This window comes from Phascolarctos cinereus, unplaced genomic scaffold (genome assembly GCF_003287225.1).
Source record: "Phascolarctos cinereus isolate Bilbo 61053 unplaced genomic scaffold, phaCin_HiC Scaffold_2;HRSCAF=192, whole genome shotgun sequence".
Taxonomy (NCBI): Eukaryota; Metazoa; Chordata; class Mammalia; order Diprotodontia; family Phascolarctidae; genus Phascolarctos; species Phascolarctos cinereus.
In genome coordinates this window covers 61,761,190-61,782,245 of record NW_027555625.1, presented here as the reverse complement: position 1 = coordinate 61,782,245, position 21,056 = coordinate 61,761,190, and positions in this window count along the sequence as shown.

Sequence of the window (21,056 nt, the reverse complement as noted above, 5' to 3'; positions counted from 1 at the left end):
GGGGAGTAGAGTATTGGTAAAGGTTTTATGTACACAAGCCAAAATTAAAATATTGTGCCTGATTATCCCTATAAAACATGCATAACACAACAAGAAAGGGCTAGAAAAGAAAAGCTGAGCATTTATCTCTTTTATTTGTTTTTTTTTTTAATTTATATCCTGACCATGATTTCATGTTTGCCACTTGTAGTATCTGAGTTGCCTGGGGGCAGTGACAGGTTCAGTGACTTTTCCATGGTCACTACCAAGATGTACCAGGATGTAAATCTAAGTCTCCTCTCCAATCCAAGTTCTTGCCCTCCCCACTCTGCTTCTGACTTTCTAGACTTTGCAGCCACCATGTCTCAGTCACAGTCTCGCCCTGGAACATCCATTATTCCCTGTGGCCTTTTCATCCTGGAACATCTGTTATTCACTGTGACCTTCTCAATAGCATTAGAAAGACAGTGCTGGAAAAACCTGGGAAGATATATATGAACTGGTGAAAGTGAAATGAGCAAAACCAGGAGACACTGTACCCAGTAACAGCAATATTGTAACAATGATCAGCTGTGAAAGACTTAGCTACTATGATTGCTACAATGATCAAAGATAATTCAAATTCCATAATGAAAAATGCCTACTACCCTCAAAGAAAGTACTGTGGGTGCAGAGCTTTTAACTTCCTTTATTTTTCTTGTTTAGTATGTTTTCTTTTACAACATGGTTAATATAGAAATATGTTTTGTCTGACTTCACACATACAAGTGATATCACATTGTTTGCCTTCTCAAAGGGTAGGAGAGAATCAGGAGGTAGGGAAAGAATTTAGAACTCAAAATTTTGTTAAATGAATGTTAAAAAATATTTTACACGTAATTGGGAAATATTTAACAAAATAAATAAATATATGTGTATATATACGTATATATGTATGCATATATATATATACATATATGTATATGTAGAGAGAGACACTGCCAAAGCTTCAGTTGGTTGAGTGGTTTGAGAAGGCTCTCTTGCCCATACTCCACTAACAGCATTTCAAGGTTCTGTTGGTCAAGAGTTGGATTAGACCTGATTACCCAACTGCAGCCTTCAATGCCAATACCCATGCCCTGAACCAATGAATTGATGAAATGCCTATTTTATTTCTGTCAGTGGAAGTTGGTGAAGGACCTGAGCAGGAGCCCTAAGAAGCTAGGCATGTTCTATTACAAACTGTGGATGATTTTCCAAATGATTTATATATTGGCATTTACTATGGTACAGCCTGTGTTGTAAATAAATAGAGATGCCCATATGATGGTTTTAAGCATAGGTTGGAACAAAATACTATAAGAATATTTTTAAAATATATGGACACTCATATCACACACACCTTCAAAGAGGACTTCTTGTATGTATGTTGTCTCCTCCATTAGACTGTGGGCTCCTTGAGAAGAGGAGCTGCTTTTTGACTTTCTTTATATCAATTATGTTGGAATGTTCTCCAAAAAAAAATATAGGGGGAAGAAAGAGGGACCTGCTGGAACAGGGATGGGAAACTTGTGGCCTCAAGGCCACATGTGGCCTTCTAGGTCCTTGGGTGTGGCCCTTTGAGTCCAAACTTTACAGAACAAATCCTTTTATTAAGGGGATTTGTCCAGTGAAGTTTGGATTCAGTCAAAGAGCCACACTTGAGGAACTAAAGGGCCACCTGTGGCCTCGAGGGAGCAGGTTCCCCACCCCTGTTTGCCTGGGAGGAGGGGGAAGGAAGAGGTAGAACAGGGAAAATTTTCTCATGTAAAACTTTTACAATGAAAGAGAAAATAAGGGGTGGGGTGGTAGCGGGCAAAATTTGAACCTCATTCTCATTAGAATTGGTTCAAAGAAGGAAGAATATGTACACATTCAGTTAGAATGAAGTAATATCAAAAAAATTTGACAGCAAGTTTCTCTAATAAAGACCTCATTTCTTAAATATATACTGAGTATAGACCTGAGTAAAATTTATAAAAATGAAAGCCATTCCCCAAATGATAAATTGTGAAATGATATGAACAGACAATTTTCAGAAGAAGAAATAAAAGCTTTCTATAGTCCTTTGGGGGGGAAATGTTCTAAATCACTACTGATTAGAGAAATGCAAATTAAAACGACTCTGAGGTACCACCTCACACCTATCAGAAATGACAATTGCTGAAGAGAATGAGGGGAAAATAGGTACATTATGAACTGTTGGCAGAGTTGTGACCTGGTCCAACCATTTTTGAGAGCAATTTGGAACTATGCCCAAAGGGCTATAAAACTGTGCATACCTTTTGACCCAGCAATACCACAACTAGGGCTGCATCCCAAAGAGATCAAAGAAAAGGAAAAGGACCTATATGTACAAAAATATACATAGCAGCTCTTTTTGTGGTGGCAAAGAATTGGAAATTGAGGGGATACTCATCAATTGGGGAATGGCCAAGCAAGTTGTAGCATGTGATGGAGATGGAGTACTATTGTGCTATGGGAAATGATGAGGGGATTGGTTTTAGAAAAACATGGGAAGACCTATATGAACTGATGCAAAGCAAAGTGAGAAGAACTTGGAAATCATTATGCATAGTAACAGCAATGTTGTAATGATGATCAACTGTGAAAGACTTGTCTACTCTGATCAATACCATGATCCAAGACAATTCCCAAGGACTCATAATTTTAAAAAATTCTATCCACTTCCAGAGAGAGAATTGATGAACTCTGAGTGCAAACTGAAGTATAATTTCTCACTTTATTTTCTTTTTTTGCTTTTGTGGGGAAATATGGCTAATATGGAAATATGTTTTGCATGATTTCTCATGTATAATTAATATCATATTTCTTGCCTTTTCAGTGGGGGTAGAAGAGAGGGAGAGAATTTGGAACTCAAATTTTAAAAAGAAAAGAATGTTTAAAATAAATAATAAATTTTTAAAAAAAGAAGAACATTGTCCATGAACTCCCCTCGTGGACTGAGCAAGCAAGCATATGTAGGGAGGAAGCTAGGTGGGGCCATGGATGGAAACCTGGGCCTGCTCTTATTGTTGTTTGTTCATTCACTTGTGTCTGACTCTACGTGATCCTTTGGACTTTGTCCATGAGGTTTTCTTGGCAGATTTTACTGGAGTGGTTTGCCATTTCCTTCTCTAGTGCGTCTCTGTAATCAGGAAGAACTGAGTTCAAATCTGTCCTCAGACACTTCCTAGCTGTGTGACTCTGGTTAAATCACTTAACCTCTCTGTCTGCTTTAGTTTCCTCATCCATAAAATGGAGATAATAATAGCACCTACCTCTCAGGGTTCTTGCAAGAATCAAATGGTTTAGTAATTGTAAAGCACTTAGCACAGTGCCTGGCACATAGTAGGTGCTATATAAATTTTAGCTATTATTATTATTATTATTCCAGCCAGGTAACCTCTCAGAAACTCTTCATTAAGGCTGCATGAGGAAGAGTATATTTGCCTCTGGTATGTGCATCTGCTGCAAGTCTCCACCTATTGCCCTTTGTTGGGGGAGGTAAGAGGCCTTGGCACTGAAAAAAAAAAGCAATGATGAAACAAGAACACATTAAGCACCTATTCTGTGCAGGCATTGTGCTAGGTGTGTAGATAGTTGCAAAGACAAAAAAGAAATGGTCCCTGACCTCAAAAGGCTTACATTCTATTAAAGAAGCTATGAATTGGTAAACCACTTTGGAAAGTAATTTGTAACAATGCCCCCAAAGCTCTGAAACTGTACATTCCCTTCAACCCAACTATACCTCTACTTGGCCTATACTCTAAAGGGAACAAAGAAAGAAAAGAAAGAAAAAAAAGGACCCATCCATACAATGTTAAAAATGATTTCCTTGGTAACCTGTATCTTGGAGACTCAGAGCTTCCCCTCTGCCAGCACTGAATCTTCTTATCTTGGTCAAACTCCAATCCAGGCCTGAATTGATTTTATTCTACTCAGGTTTGGATGGAGACAGACTCCCAAGACTGGAGGTGGTATTTCCTTTGATGGTGAGTGATTTAGTCCCTGTGGACTAAGTGATCTAAAGCATGTACTCATGATCTTGGTTTAATTTGACCTCTTAGTGTGTTGATCAATCATGGTTGATTGGCACCCCTTGGGAACACCTACCCTTTGAAGGACATATAAGGCTGTACCCACAAATCCCAAACCAAGCCAGTTCTGAACTGGCCCCCTTAAGGAGGCTCAGTTTTGAACTGAACTTCCATGCAATGCATATCAAGCCAGCTTGAGAGAAATTAAACTGTGGACACATGTACCCCAATTTCATTTGTCTCTTTCTTAGATAATACATTGGGGTTCATGGGGTTCACAACAAAAATACTTATAGCAGCTCTTTTTTGTCATAACCCCAAACTGGAAACCAAGTGGGGCACAATCAAGTCAACAAGAATTTATTAAACACCTACTGTGTGCTAAGTACTGTGCAGCTAGGTGGTGCAATGAATAGAGTACTAGGCCAGGAGTCAGGAAAATCTGAGTTCAAATCCAGCCTCAGACACTTACTAGCTGTGTGACTCTGGGCAAGTCACTTCACTCTGCCTGCCTTCTTTTCTTCATCTGTAAAATGAGCTGGAAAAGGAAATAGCAAACCAGTCCATTATCTTTGCTAAGAAAACTCTAAATGGGGTCACAAACAGTCAGACACAACTGAAACAACTGAACAATTGTGTTAAGCGCTGAGGATACAAAGAAAGGCAAAAACCAAAAGCCAAAAAAACCCATGATATTCCATGCTCTCAAGAAACTGACGGTCTAGTGAACAAAACTAGGACAGTATATAATGACAATAACATTATGGAGAAAAACAACTGGAAAGATATTAGAACTCTGAATAATGCAATGATAAACCAGGAGTCCAGAGGACTGAAGATGAATCATGCCACCCACCTCCGGCCAGAGAGCTGGTAGCCTTAAAATGCAGAATGAGACATTGTCAGAGATGGTTAATGTGGAAATTTGTTCTGCTGGACTATGTATATTTGCTATGAGGCTTTTCTTTTTATTTTTCTTGTTTATTATTCAACTGAGAGAAGGGGCAATGGAACAAATTCTTTTTTAAAATAGTATTTTATTTCTCCCCTAATTACATGTAAAAATAATTTCTAACATTTGTTGGGTTTTTTTTAAGTTTTGAGTTCCAAATTCTATCTCTCCTTCTCTTCCCTTCTGAGATGCTAAGCAATCTGATATAGGTATGCATATACAATCATGTAAAACATTTCCATATTATTTCCATATTGTGCAAGAAGACTTGAACAAAAAGAAGGAAAGAAGGAAGAAAGAAAGAGAAAGAAATGAAAGGAAGGAAAATAGCATGCTTCAGTTTGTATTCAGACAACATCAGTTCTTTCTCTGGAGGCAGATACCATTTTTCATCATGAGTCCTTTGGGATTGTCTTGAATCATTGTATTGCTGAGAATAGCGAAGTCATTTACAAATTTTCATATACAATGTTGCTGTTACTGTGTACAATGTTCTCCTGGTTCTGCTCACTTCACTTAGTATCAGTTCATGTACATCTTTTCAGGTTTTTCTGAAATCATCCTGCTTGTCGTTTCTTATGGCACAATAATATTCCATTACAATTATATACTACAACTTGTTCAGCCATTCCCCAATTGATGGGCATTCCCTCGATTTCAAATTCTTAACTACTACAAAAAGAGCTGCTCTAAATATTTTTGCATAAATAGATCTTTTCCCCTTTTTTTGAAATCTCTTTGGGATGCAGACCTAGCAATAGTATTGCTGGATCAAAGGGTACACACAGTTTTATATGCCCCCAAAGGGCATAGTTCTAAATTGTTCTTCAGAATGATTGGATCAGTTCACCACAACAGTGCATGAGTGTCCCAGTTTTCCCACATCCCTTCCAACATTTATCATTTTACTTTTTTGTTATATTAGCCAATCTGAGAGGTGTGAGGTAGTACCTCAGAGTTATTTTATTTTTTTAAATTTTTTTATTAATTTATTTTGATTTCTCAACAATCACTTCCATAAGCTTTTGAGTTTTAATTTTTTCTCCCCCTTCCTACCCCCCCCAAGACCGTGCACACTCTGATATAGGCTACACATATACATTCCTATTAAATATATTTTCACATTACTGATGTTGTAAGGAAGAATTAGAACCAATAGGAGGAACCACTACAAAAGAAACAAAACAAAACAGAAGAAAAAAAAGCAGCAAATAGTATGGTTCAATCTGCATTCAATCAGTTATTTTAATTTGCATTTCTCTAATCAATAGTGATTTAGAGCATTTTTTTCATATCACTATATATAGCTTTAATTTCTTTGTCTGAAAACTGCCTATTCATATCCTTTTAACATATCCGAGTATCTATAAATTGGGGAATGATTTGTGTTCTTGTAAATTTGATTCAGTTCTCTATATATTTGAGAAATAGGCCTTTATGAGAGATACTTGCTCTAAAAAATTTCCCCCAGTTTTCTGCTTTCCTTCTAATTTTGGTTGCATTGGTTTTGTTTGTGCAAAATCTTTTTAATTTTATATAATCAGAATGATCCATTTTACATTTCGTAACACTCTCTATATATTATTTGGTCCTAAATGCTTCCCTTATCCATAGATCTGACAGGTTAACTATTCTATGCTCTCCTAATTTGCTTATGTTATCACCCTTTAGGTGTAAATCATGTACCCATTTTGATGTTATCTTGGTTTATGGTGTGAAATTTTGCTCTATACTTGGTTTCTGCCATACTGTTTTCCAGTTTTGCCTACAATTTTGCCAAATAATGAGTTTTTGTCTCAAAAGCTTGGATCTTTGGATTTATCAAACACTGGATTACTATGGTCATTTACTACGATGTATTGTGTACTTATTCTATTCCACTAATTCACCACTGTATTTCTTAGCCAAACTAATTTCTTAGGTTTGATAATTACTACTTTATAATATATTTTGAGATCTGGTACGACAGATAATAAATTCTTACAAAATAATTTTAAAGAAAATTTAAATAAAAAATAAAGCTTGTTCCACAATAAGCAAGGATGTGCTTTATACATTACACATGTTCATTTTAGTATTATCATCATCAATCAGCATTTACTAAGAGTTTACTGTATTTCAGGTGCTGTGATAAGTACTGGGGATGCAAAGAGATAAAAACCCAGTCCTTGCTCTCAAGGATCTAATCTAATAGGAATGAGAATACACAAGTAATCACGAACATACAAGATGCACACAGCATAAACACAAGGTAATCTCAGAAGGAAGGCATAAGTGTTGCACATTACACATATTTGGTTGGTCGTTGCACTTAGTTCTCGAAGAGGACCAAAATGACATCACTATTCGAGAGTCAAGTTTCAGCGTGTCTGACTGTGGCTGATCGGAACAATATGACCTCGGAAAGCTCTATCACAGGTCAGGCCCAAATAGTCTATGTGAATATTTGGGGTGGATTCTCTAAATTTGTGCACCTTGTGTTTCTGTTGAAATATTTCAATTCTGCTTTGCTCATAGAGCACAGCACCTTCTCTGATATGGGCACGCTGTGCTGAGCAGTCCTATGCCAATGTCTCCCATGTCACACAATTCCAAAGTTCTTAAGGGAGACCTTCATAGTGTCCTTGTATCACTTCATCTGACTACCATGTGAGTGCTTACACTGGGTGAGTTCTTCATAAAATAGTCTTTTTGGCAAGCCTACATTTTGCATTCGAACAATGTGGCCAGCCCATTGGAGTTGTGCTCTCTGAAGCAGAGTTTGAATGCCTGGCAGATTAATTGGAGAAAGAACCTCAGTGTCTGGTAACAAAAGGTAATAGACTATTATCTCAAATTTTAAATGTGGGCAGGGACTATTGGTGCCTTTCTTTGTATCTCCAGTACATCATACTTTGTAAGCACTTAATAAATGTTTGTTGACAACTTGATAATAAACGTTTATCTTTCTCTCTCTTTCTCCTTTTACCCTATCCCTCCTCAAAAGTGTTTGTTCTGACTACCAACTTACCAAAATCTGCCCTCCCTTCTATCAGCACCACCCCCCTCCTCTTATCCTCTTGCCTTCATACATCCCTGGAGAGTAAGATAGATTTCTATACCCAATTGAATGTGTGTTATTCCCTCTTTGAGCCAATTCTGATGAGAGTAAGGTTCAAGCATTGTCTGATTCTCCCTCCCAACTTCCCCTCAACTGTAAAAACTCTTTTGTGCTTCTTTTATGTGAGATAATTTATCCCATTCTACCTCTCCCTTACCCCTTTTCCCAGTAGATCCCTCTTTCTTACCCCTTAATTTTTTTTTTTAGATATCATCCCATCATATTCAACTCACACAATGTCTCTCTACGTATACTCCTAACTGCCCTAATAACAAGAAATTTCTTAGGAGTTACATGTATCTTCTTCCCCTGCAGGAATATAAACAGTTTTACCTTATTGAATCTCTTTTGATTTCTCTTTGTTGTTTATCTTTTCATGCTTCTCTTGAATCTTCTGCTTGCTTGTCAAATTTTCTATTCAACTCTAGTCTTTTTATCAGGAATGTTTGAAAGTCCTTTATTTAATTAAATATCCATTTTTTTTCCCCTGAAGGATTATACTCAGTTTTTCTGGGTAATTGATTCTTGATTGTAATCCTAGTTTGTTTGTCTTCCAAAATATCATATTCTAAGCTTTTAATTCCACTCCTGTAATGTGGAACCTTCTAAATCTTATATGATCTTGACTGTGATGCCACAATATTTGAATTGTTTCTCTCTGGCTGTTTAAAGTATTTTTTCTTTGACTTGGGAGCTCTGGAATTTGGCTATACTATTCCTGGGAGTTTTCATTTTGGGAATCTCTTTTAGGAGGTGATCAGTAGATTCTTTCAGAATCTAAGTTTTTATGGCAACTTTCCTTGATAATTTCTTGAAATATGATGTTCAGGCTCTTTCTTTGATCATGGCTTTCAGGTAGTCCAATAATTCTTAAATTATCTCTCTTTGATCTATTTTCCAGGTCAGTTGTTTTTCTGATGAGATATTTCATATTTTATTCTATTTTTTCATTCTTTTGACCTTTTTTTGTTGTTTCTCGATGTCTCAAGGAGTCATTAGCTTCCATTTGTCCCCATTCTAATTTTTAAGGAATTATTTTCTTCAGTGAGATTTTGTACCTGTTTTTCCATTTGGCCTATTCTGGTCTTTTAAGGTGTTATTTTCTTCAGTACTTTTTTTGTGCCTCTCTTACTAAGCTGTTAATTCTCTTTTCAAATTTTTGTTGCATCTCTCTCCTTTCTTTCCCCAATTTTTCCTCTATTACTCTTATGTCTTTCATTAACTCTTTCAGGAATTCTTGTTGGGAATTGCATCCAATTAACATTTTTTCTTTGAGGCTTTGCTCGTAGCTGTTTTCACTGGGCATCTTCTGAGTTTGTCTTGGTCTTCACTGCTACCATAGTAGTTTTTATGGCCAAATTCTTTTCTGTTGTTTGCTCATTTTTCCAGCCCATTTCTTGACTTTGAACTTTATGTTAAAGTTGGGCTCTGCTCACCTGGGGTTGGGAAGGCACTGTCCCAAGCTTCAGGCTTTTTCATGCTACTGTTTTCCTAGTTCTGGAAATCTCCAAGTTTTTGGTGTTTCCAAGATGGTGTGATCCTGGGAGAGGTGTGGTCACTGCTCGCCTGGTCTACACTCTAGTCTTTAACTGGACAGGGTCCCTGGTCTCCTACAGCCACAAGCACTAGCATTATTTTTGCCTGGGAACTATGACCAGGGTCTGTGGTCCCTTGTGACCAACCTCGAGTACTCCTCTCCTCCCTGGAACTGTGACCCAGAACTGCATATGGGCAAAAGAGTTGTTGGTCAATGTCAGCTGTACCCAGTGCCAGCAAAAAGGTCCCCTGTCATTTCTTTCTGACCAATTGTCCAACCCCCTTATAGTCTCTGGGCTGAAGCTCCTGAAGCTGCTGTTGCTGAAGCTGCTGCTGCTACTACTACTATGGCCACTGTTGCTTTGACTGCACGTGTGGGCTCTGAACTGGCTTCTAATCTGGTGTCATGAACTTCTGTTGACCTCTTAAGCTTTCTTAGGCTGAAAAAGTCTCACCCTGATATTTTGTTGGCCCTGCTGCTCCAAAATTTGATTTGAGATGTTATTTTTAAAGTTGTTTGGGCAGGTATATTGAGAGAGTTCATCTGGGTTGCCTCTAATCCACCATCTTGACTCTGCCTCACGTGTTCCCTACTTATGACTCGATACTATTGTACCTAAGGATGCTCTGTGTATTTCTGAGAGAGTATACCCAAATTTGTGGCATGGGGGTGGGGAATGGTAGCTACTGTTCTTACTATGCTAACAGCTAATTATGTTTATTGGCTGGTGTTAATGAGAAGCACATCAATGGGGGCTTGTAAGCTATATATAATTTTAGGGGCACCTATCCACTGGCACCACTTGAATCTTGAGGTAGTAGCCACCCTTCAGGAAGTAGATGAGAATTGTGTAATAGTGATAATAATAATAGCATTCATGTATAATCCTTTAAGGTTTACAAAACAATTTCCTTATGATGATCTTGTCAGGAATAGAACTATTATTATCCCCAGCACACAAAATTGACAAGGAAGTAAAGCAACTTTCAAAAGATCACATAGTCAATCTAAGTGTTATAGTAGAAATTTGAGCACAGATTTCCTGATTCCAAACCCAGTGCTTATCACACTATAACACTGATTCTCAAGATGGTGCTGTAGTTTGGTAGGTTAGAAAAAAGGAAAATAAGATAAGTAGTTCTGAAGCTGGATGATAGACCTGTGTTGGACCTGGGTTTCAAGTCAACAAGCATTTATTAAGGACCTACTCCGCTGCTATATATGCCTAGCAAACCAGTCCAATTTCTTTGCCAAGAAAACCCCAAATGGGGTCATGAAGAGTTGGACACAAGTGAAACAACTCAGTAACAGCAACAACAACATGTTACATCAGTGTTGCCTGAAACTTTCTGGTTTCTGGTTGAGCACGTAGTATACTTATACATTCTTATTCAAATGGTCTGTCACAACTACATTTTTTTTGTTTCTTTCCAGAGATGAAGAGCCTGTACAATAGCCCCAATAGAAAATATGAACAAGAGAAGAAAGCAGTTCAGTAAACCCAACATCATATTGATGAATCGCATCTGACAGTAGATGCTATACTCCATACCAGTCTTTGTGTACCTCACAACATCTCCTCCACATCTCCATACTCTTCAATCCAGTGACACTGACCTCCTTGCCGTTCCTCACACAAGACACTCCATCTTTTGACTCCAGGCATTTTCTCTGAATGTCCCTCTTGCCTGAAATTCTCTTCCTCCTCATCTCTGCCTCCTACTGCCCTGACTTCCTTCAAGTCCTAGCTAAAATATGACCTTCTACAGGAAGCCTTTCTCAATCTGCCTTAGTCCTAGCACTTCCCCTCTGTAGATTATCTCCAGTTTATCCTGTATATAGCTTGTTTATACATAGTTGTCTCCCCATGAGACTTAGCTTCTTGAGAGCAAAAATTATCTTTTGCCTCTCTTTGCATCATTAGTACTTAGCACACTGCCTGGAACACAGCAAGCACTTCATAAATGTTTATTGACTGGCTGACTGACACACCAATAGTCTCCTCTCCAGGTAAAGAATGTAGGGAAGTAGAACCAGCTATTCTTAAACAGTTAGGGAATTCTAATTGAGTGGGACAAGAACTCAGGGAAGTGAAAGAAGGGGTCAAGTTTGAGTTGCTGAACAGATAAGTTGGTGTTGCCAAAGTGTTTGGGCATCTTCATTTCCTCCTGCCCATGAATTACTCAGTATCTCTCCTCATAAATTACCCATTCCAACATTGATAACTCTCTAAATGAGTTGCCCCAGGAGAATATGCTCTCTTCTTGCTGAAGGGTCAAGAATGATGTCTCTTCAAGTGTTTAAAAAAAAAGTCACCAAAGCCTTGTTGGATGATCGACCTTTGGGGGACTGAGGCATAGCCCCTACCTCCAGCTTTTCTTTCATTGGAAAGGTGGGTTCAGACTCATGGTGGAGGGGTCCTATGAGGAGAGTAACCAAAGGCAGAGGAATGATCAGTGGGAGAAGAGTAACCAGAGTGTTACCCCAGAGGAGAATGACTAATAGGGAAGTGTCTGTTGTAAGCAGGAGTGCCCTATGAGAAGACTGACCATTGCATGAAGAGTAACCAAAGGAAGGGAGGGTCCTATGGAGAAGAACGACCAATAGAAGAAGTCATCCATGAGAAAAGAATGACTGAAGACAGCAGCCCTATGCTGAATTTTCTAGTTCTCCAAGGGCCACTCATCTTGTGCCTAGGAGAATTGAAAGGGGTAGAGGGAAAGCATCCTCTTTCCTAGAAATGAAAGCTGTATGATCAGGACATTCTGGGCAGAAGTGAAATTGTTGTACATTGAGTGTGGGCTGTGGAACAGGAGAACAGAAACAAGACTGGAAGTCGGGAAATCCCCCAGTGGCACAGAGTGGAGGTTGGGCTTGAAACACCTCCATTACTCAAAGTTCGACTTTCCTTTCTGTGTGTATGGATTTGCTTTTTATTCTAAACTTAACAAACAGCAAATAAAATGAACATTTCCATATACATAATAGAATGGAAAAAAAGAGCATTATACATGAAACTGCAAATAACTGTTAGGTAAAACTGGCTTTTCTTTTTAAGTATATAATAAATTCAACATGTATTGAACTTTCAAAGAGGTTCTGCTTGTTTGTGATTCCTTCTGTTCTCTTCTTTGCATTAAAAAAAAAAGTTTCAATGGTTCCTTCTCCTTTCTTTACTTATTCAGTCCATAACACATGCTGGAGTTCCTCTCCCAACCATTCTCTCTCTCTCTCTCTCTCTCTCTCTCTCTCTCTCTCTCTCTCTCTCTCTGTCTCTTTCTCTCTCTCTCTCTCTCTCTCTTTTTGCTTTTTGGTGAGGCAATCAGGGTTAAGTGACTTGCCCAGGGTCACACAGCTAGTAAGTATCAAGCATCTGAGGTCGGATTTGAACTCAGGTCCTTCTGACTTCAAGGCCAGATCTCTATCCATTGCACCACCTAGCTGCCCCTCAACCACTCTCTTTATTGGCAGGGTGGGTCCCCACAGTACATCTCCTGCTGCTGGGTCTAGGAGTAACGCATTGGAGTGACTTTTCTAGTGCAATAGTTCACAAGCCCCCACTCAGATGCTTTTACCTCAACAATTATCTATTGCTATTTAAAATAGCTTTTAGAAAGGTACATTTACTAGGTTCATATAATAAGAACAATTGGTATCAAACATCTCCCAATAGGGCTTTGGAGACTTTTTGGTTTTTTGTACATGGAGAAATGTCATTCTTGACACTGACAAGCAAGAAAAACCCACGCTGTCCTGGGCGGACCTTAGGCAGACCCATATAGCCAGTGAGCCATGTGAAGTGGATGGCTTTTAAGGTTCCTGCCAACTCAAACCCAAACCCAGGTCCTCTGACTCTGAATTCAATGGGATTTTTTTCTAGAATGCTGGAAAGCCTCTTACAAATCCATACTCTAAAGTTGTTAGAGGTGGTAGCTCCTTCTGCCCTGACCACGGCAGCCAGGCTCTGCCTGGCCTCTAATCTCAACACCCTGATTCCATTGGTTTAGGAAGGAGCATCCCTTCTTCCTTCCCCTTTCCCACTCATATGTATGCTCTGTGCTTTTGGAGAATCTTATCTCCCCCCTCTCCTCTATCCCCATCATGGTTAACACTTTCTCCTACAGACTTTCATTAAGGGAATCCTGCCTAGGCTCTTAGCTTCTCACTTCTCAAATCTCTCACTGCTTTGCCAAAAAGACATTAAGGAACTCCACCAACAAAACATTCACAGCCTGCCTTCTTAGGCCTCACTGGTCAGGCCCTCTCGTGCCTCCTTCCTCTCAAGAGGGGACTTCTTAGCTCCCACCACCCAGGTTCTACATTAGCTCCTGAGTATATCCAAACATCGCAAGCACACATTCCCTTTGGTCAAGTTGCTCACAATCTAGTTTGGGATCCTGGAAGCACAAGTATGAAAAGGCAAATAACAATTCAAGGCAATATAAACTGGTTTAGCTCCTGGGTCTCCTGCTTATTTTCTCTGCCACCCTGGTAAAATCATTTTCTTCCCTTGGCTTTCAGTTTCCTCATTTTCTGAGACTCAAGGGCACAGATCAATAGGCAAATAGAACTCTCAATCAAACATCATTTGGGTAGGGGTTTTAAGGGAGAATTAGTGCCTCTAGTATGAGGGCTCCTCATCCACCTTTGTCGTCCACTTGATTCATCCAATTCTCACCTGTGGCTCCAAGAAGCTATAACACATCCAGGGGCCATGCTCTGGTAAAACTGTCTCAGCAGAAGGACTAAACCAGGTTGAGGGTAACTGATAGGCCTCAAACCTGTTGGTGAGTTAGCGAGATGTCTACCCAAGCATATGAAGACTTGCGACAGTGGAATGGGCTGATGAGAACAATTTGTTCCAATAATTATAAAGGTGGGTGAGGCATGGAGCACTTAGAGCTTGGTCAGACATGGAAGACACCAAGGTCATCCACTGCATCTCAGGCCATTGCCAGTCATTTTGACTTTTGTCCTGCCACTGGACTTCTCAATGACTCAGGAAGAGAGAGAGAGGCTGTCAACTTTGTGCAGCTCTGCCTCTCTTAAATCTAATTCACTTACAATTCAAGACATCACCCTGTGATGTCACTGGTTCTCTTTGAAAATGAAGGATGAGCCCTCATTTATAAGATGGGAGGGTTAGCCTAAAGTGGTTTCTGAGTTCCCTTCTAGCTCTTACATAGGATAGTATGGTTCTTGGGGCTCTTCCAGCCCTGACATTCTATGGGGGTTGGAGGAAGGGAAAGACCTAGCCAGGGGTGGGGAACCTGCAGCCTGCAGGCCACATGTGGCCATCTAGATTCTCTAGTGTGATCTTTTGGCTGAGTCTAAGTTTTACAGAACAAATCCTTGTATTAAGGGGAATTGTTCTGTGAAGTTTGGATTCAGTCAAAGGCCCACACTTGAGGACCTAGAGGGCCACGTGTGGCCTCGAGGACACAGGTTCCCCACCCCTGGCTAGGCTATAGCCACAGCAGAATAGCTTTCAAAGTTTGTTCCATCTTGATAAACTGTCATGGTGGAATCACACTCTCAGGCTCATCTTCAGTGCAACAGTTTGATTTAGTCCAGTTAAGTTACAGATTCTTCAAGCTCATATTGTTTCTTTTCCCTCCTTGGACTCTTTCCAGCTCTAATATTGTAAGTTCTAAGGTCTCTTCTACCTCTGACATTCCACATTCTTTTGTGGTTGTTGTTCAGTCATTTTCAGTCATGTCTGACTCTTCATGACCCCATTTAGGGTTTTCTTAGCAGAGAGCCTGGAGCAGTTTGCCATCTCCTTCTCCAGCTCATTTCACAGTTAAGGAAACTGAGGCAAACAGGATTAAGTGACTTGCCCAAGATCACATAGCTAGTAAGTGTCTGAGGCCAGATATGAATTCAGGAAGATGAGTCTTCCTGCTTCTAGGCCTGGCACTCTATCTACTGTGCCACCCAGCTGCCCAGTTCCATGTTCCATCTTCTAACATTCTGTGTTTTAGAATCCACCTTTAAATCCTTTGATCCTATGCCACAAAGCAAAACATTACTAGAGGTAGTATGACATAGGAAATAACATTGAATTTAAGAGCCAGGAGAAATTGTAGAATCATAGGTAAACTATTTAACTTTCCTGAGCTTCAGTTTCCATATCTATAATGTGGGTATAATGATACTCAAAGTACCTACCTCACAGGGTTGTTGTGAGGATCAGATGAAATACTAGAGATAAAGTTCTTTATAGACTTTGAAAATGCTACTTAAATGTTGCTTTTTTTAAAAAAAAAATTACATTTTATTTTTTACCAATAACACGTAAAAACAATTTCAACATTTTCAAATTTTGAGTTCCGAATTCTCTCCCTCCCACTCCTACCTCCCTCATAGAAAAGGCAAGCAATCTGTCGTAGATTATACATGTGCAGTCATGCAAAACACATTTCCATGTAAGTCATGCTGTGAAAGAAAACATAGACCTTCCCACAAAAAAAAAACGAAGAAAAATAAAGAAAAAGTATCTTCAGTCTGCATTCAGGATCCCCCATCTTCCTCTGTTTTGTTTTGTTTTTTGCTGAGGCGAATGGGGTTAAGTGACTTGCCCAGAGTCACACAGCTAGTAAGCATCTAGTGTTTGGTCTGAGGCCAGATTTGAACTCAGGTCCTCCTGACTTCAGGGCTGGTGCTCTATCCACTGCACCACTTAGCTGACCCCCAGTTCTTCTTCGGGAGATGAACAGCACCTTTCACCATAAGTCCTTCAGAATTGTCTTGAGTCATTGTGTTAATGAGAATAGCTAAGTTATTTGCAGTAGATCCTCATACAATATTGCTATTACTATATATAATATTCTCCTGGTTCTTCTCATTCACTTTGCATCAGTTCATGCAAGTCTTTCCAGGTTTTTCTGAGAGCATACTGCTGGCCATTTCTTAGAGCACATTACTATTCCATCACAATCATATACAATAACTTGTTCAACTATTCCCCAGTGGATGGACATCCCCTCCATTTCCAATTCTTTGCCACCACTAAGAGAGCTTCTATAAATATTTTTGTACATATAAGTCCTTTTCTTTTTTTGTTTTTTATCTCTTTGAGATACAGACCTACTAGTGATATTGCTTGGTCAAAGGGTATGTAGGATTTTATAACTCTTTGGGCATACTTACAAATTGCTTTATAGAATGGTTGGATCAGTATACACCTTCACCAACAGTGCATTAGTGTTTTAATTTTCCCACATCCTCTCCAACATTTGTCATTTTCCTTTTCTGTCATATTAGCCATTCTGATACGTGTGATGGTAGATCAGAGTTGCTTTGATTTGTATTTCCCCAATCAATATTGATTTAGAGCATTTTTTGCACATGACTATAGATAGCTTTGATTACTTCATCTGAAAACTACCTGTTTGTATCTTTTGACCACTTATCAATTGATAAATAGCTCCCATTTTTATAAATTTGACTCAGTTGATTATATATATTTGAGAAATGAGGTCTTTATCAGGGAAACTTGCTAGAAATTTTTTTTCACAGTAGTGATTACTATTTCCCTCCGTTCTATTTCCCTCTTGTTTATTTTACACACTTTCTCTCTCTCTCTCTCTCTCTCTCTCTCTCTCTCTCTCTCTCTCTCTCTCTCTCTCTCTCTCTCTTTCTCTCTCTCTCCCTTCACCCTGTCCATTTTCAAAAGTGTTCTGCTTCTGACTTTTACTTCTCCCAATCTGCCTTCCTTTCTATCAGCGCCCCCCTCCCTTCTCTTATCCTCTTCCCCTCCTACTTCCCTGTATGGTAAGACAGATTGCTACACCCAACCTAGTGTGTATGTTATTCCCTCTGAGCCAATTCCCATGAGAGTTAAGGTCCATATGCTCACCATCCCACCCTTTCCCCAGCTTCCCTTCCACCGTAAAATCTCTTTCAGGTTTCTTTTATGTCAAATAATTTACCCCATTCTACCTCTCCCTTTCCCCTATTCCCAGTGAATTCTTCTTTCTCACTCCTTCATTTTATTTTTATAGATAATCATCCCATCATATTCAACTCACACCTGTGCCCTGTTTATGTATACTCCTTTTAACTGCCTAATAATGTTTCAGGAGTTACAAGTATCATTTTTCCATGTGGAAGGTAAACAGTTTAACAGTGCAACTATTATTACCAGGTATCAAATTAATGGTGAAATACTATAGGAGTTCAGAGGAAAGGAGATTTCACTCTGGCCCGCAGTGGTTAGGAAAGGCTTCCCAGAAGAGGTAGGACATGAGCAGGTCTGTGAAGGATGGGTAGGATGTGGATAGATGAAAAGAGGGCAGGAGCTGGGAAAAGTGCTTGAGAATCTCCCCACATTTCTATATCTAGTTCAGCTACACTAGTGCTTTAAAAAAAATAAATTTTATTGCTCTCATATATTTACATCACCTGAATTTTTCTCTGTATCTCTCCCCACTGCCCCTAGCCATCCCATTTAACAAATAATATTTTTAAGAGGAAAAACAATCAGCAAAAACCAATCAATATATTGAAAACAATCTGGAATTATATGTAGTGTTCCACACCCTTGGAGCACAGGGAGATATCTTGTCATATCTCTTCTTTGGGGCCAAGCCTGTTCTGTGTAATTTTGTAACATTTCCTTTCCATTTGCATGTTGAAGTGGTTGTATAGAGTGCTTTCTTGACTCTACTTACTTCATTCTGTATCAGTTCATGTAAGTCTTTCCATGCTTCTCTGAAGTCATTATTCCTTATAGCAAGCACAGGAATATTCCATTACATTCATGTGTCGTAATTGGTCTAGCCATTCCCTAACTGATGGACAACTACTTTGCTTCTATTTGTTGTCACAAATAGTGCAGCTATAAATAGTTTGGTGTATATGGGGACTAAATTAATGATTAACCAGATCTCACTTTCCCAAGTCTACTAGTCTAGTTAACAAGTACTTATCACTTACTCTGTGCCAGGCACTGTGCTAAGCACTGGGAATACAAATACAAATGCCTTCTAGCTTTCATTCTAATGAGAGAAGAGAGCACACAAAAGAGAGCAGAAAACCTTGGGGGCAGAGATCAGGAGGGCCAAGGTGCCCTTTTGGGGGTGCAGTAACAAAGTTCTGAGAATGAAGGAAGGCAGATCTAGGACATTCCTCAAAATGGAGCAATAATATTGTATTGTTGTATTCTGCCATGTAACTTTGTTTCCCCTCTCTCAACTTTAACTCTTCAGACTCACCTCTACCCCAGAAGCCTTCTCACTCAGGAAGATGCTTCTGAGGTGAGAAATAGCTAGTTTTCATTTCCACAAAAGTCACCTGAAACCTAATAAATGCAATCTAAAGGTTAGGTAGATGTTGAACCAAAGAAGCCATAAATTAGAATAAGAAAACATTATTGGTGGATGAATAGACTAATGAGCTGAAAACCAGTTCTGAGGTTAGGTATAGTTTATCATATCCACACGCCAAACAAAAGGGGTGTGTGCACACCCAAATAAAGACAAAAGTAAACAAGGGTGGGGATCATAATAGGGAAATTAGGTGTTTCGGATAGGCTATAACTTCTGCAGTACTCAGCCAATAGGGAGACAGGAGAGGGGAATTTGAACCAGGAATAGGGAATAAAAAGCTGTGTTATCTGTCTGACACCCGGCCTTCCCAGGTCGTTAATGAGTATCTTCTTGGTTCAACAGTGGCTTTATGGAATTCTTGGTAAGACTTTTTGCTGCTTACATCTGCCACCACCTATAATAGGTGAATTCCTCCCTGGACACTTCATCTGAGAAAGTGCCCAAGGCTCCCATGTTCACTCCTCCCTCTCTCTCTCTTTCTGTTCAGTTCCAGATTTCTCCACCTTCTCCCCAGCAACCCTCCTCAGCTCCCTTTTGTATTTGTATTCCCATGACTACACACTGTGCCTGGCACATAGTAAGTGCTTCTCTCTCTCTCCCCTTCCCTCCCTCCCTCTCTTTCCCTGTCCCTGTCCCTCCCCTCTCTTAGTATCCTTTCTCTGTCTCTCTGTCTCTCTGTCTCTCTGTCTCTCTCTCTCTGTCTCTCTCTCTCTCCTCTCTCTCTCTGTCTCTCTCTGTCTCTCTCTCTTTCTCTCTCTCTCTCTTTCTCTTTCTCTCTCTCTCTCTCTGTTTCTCCCATTCTCCCCTCTTCTCTCAGTATCTCTCTACCTCTGTCATTCCCCTCTTTGTCTCCCCTCCCCCTTCTCCTCTCTTTTTCCAAGCAAGTGCCCGCCAAAACCTAAACAATGGTGTTTAAAAGTTCAAATTATAAAGATGGACTTTGAAACATAATTCTTTCCTAAATTGGGAATCGTTGGGAGTAAGTGGGGACTCAATAGGAAGACAGACAAAATTAATCAACAAAGGAGAAACAGATTTTTGGAGGAAAGACAATAAGTCATCCTGACCCAAATCTAAGGCTGAGCTGACCTTAGCAAAGCAATAAAAGCAAATAAATAGCAAAGCAATAAAAGATAATCTGGATGAAAGAGCCCTAAAATCCAGCCAAAGATCTTGGTCAATTACTCAAAGCAGGTCTGAAAATATCGTGCTACAGTTCCTGGAAAGAGCCGTGGATTAAAATTCTGGAGACCTGAGTTCAAGTACTAGCTTCATCACTTCTCAGCTGTGTGACACTGAGCAAGCCACTTCACTCCTCCCAGCTCAGTTTCTTCATCTGAAAAATGATGATAATTATTCTTGCATTCCTGTACTTACTTTATAGTATTAACATGAGGAATAGATGAGATGGTGTATTTGAAGTTCCCTATAAATCTTAAAATACAAAGTAAATGCCAGATAAAATTATTATTTATCCTTGTATTAATTTATTCAACACACAGTTATTAGGCACTAGGGATACAAAGAAAAAACCACAACAGGTTGCAAAATTTTTTGATATAAGAGAAAATGAGATAATTGCAAAGGAGAGATCCAATGAAGTGTTAGGAGAAATTTAAGGGAAAAGAGATGATTTTTAGCTGGGGGAATAAGGGCAGGAGTGGTGGCCTGATCTGGGGATCAGGCAGAGCTAAGTAGGCAAATTCATCTGAGGAGAAGGGGCACAGTGGTACAGAAAACAGTCCTATGAAAATGAATAAAGCATGGAGCAGAGACTCCATGACTTCAGAAACTCTAAGGTAAGGTGCAAGGATGATTGTCATCTTCGAGAAAAAGTGGGGCCACTCACATGTCAGCACCCTGAGCCAAGGTACCTCCTGACCCAGGCTATTTATTGTTCTAGGGTGAAGGAAGACTTCATGGAAGAGCTGGTAACTAAGTGGGGTCTTGAAGGAAACTCAATACTTAAAGATTGGAGATGGGAAGGTGCCATCAGTCCATGCCAAGCAAGGGGGACTATGGGAGCAAAGGCATCAACATTGGAGAGACAGGATGGGAAGAGGGATGAGGAGGGAATTGTACTAGTAAGCAGGAACAT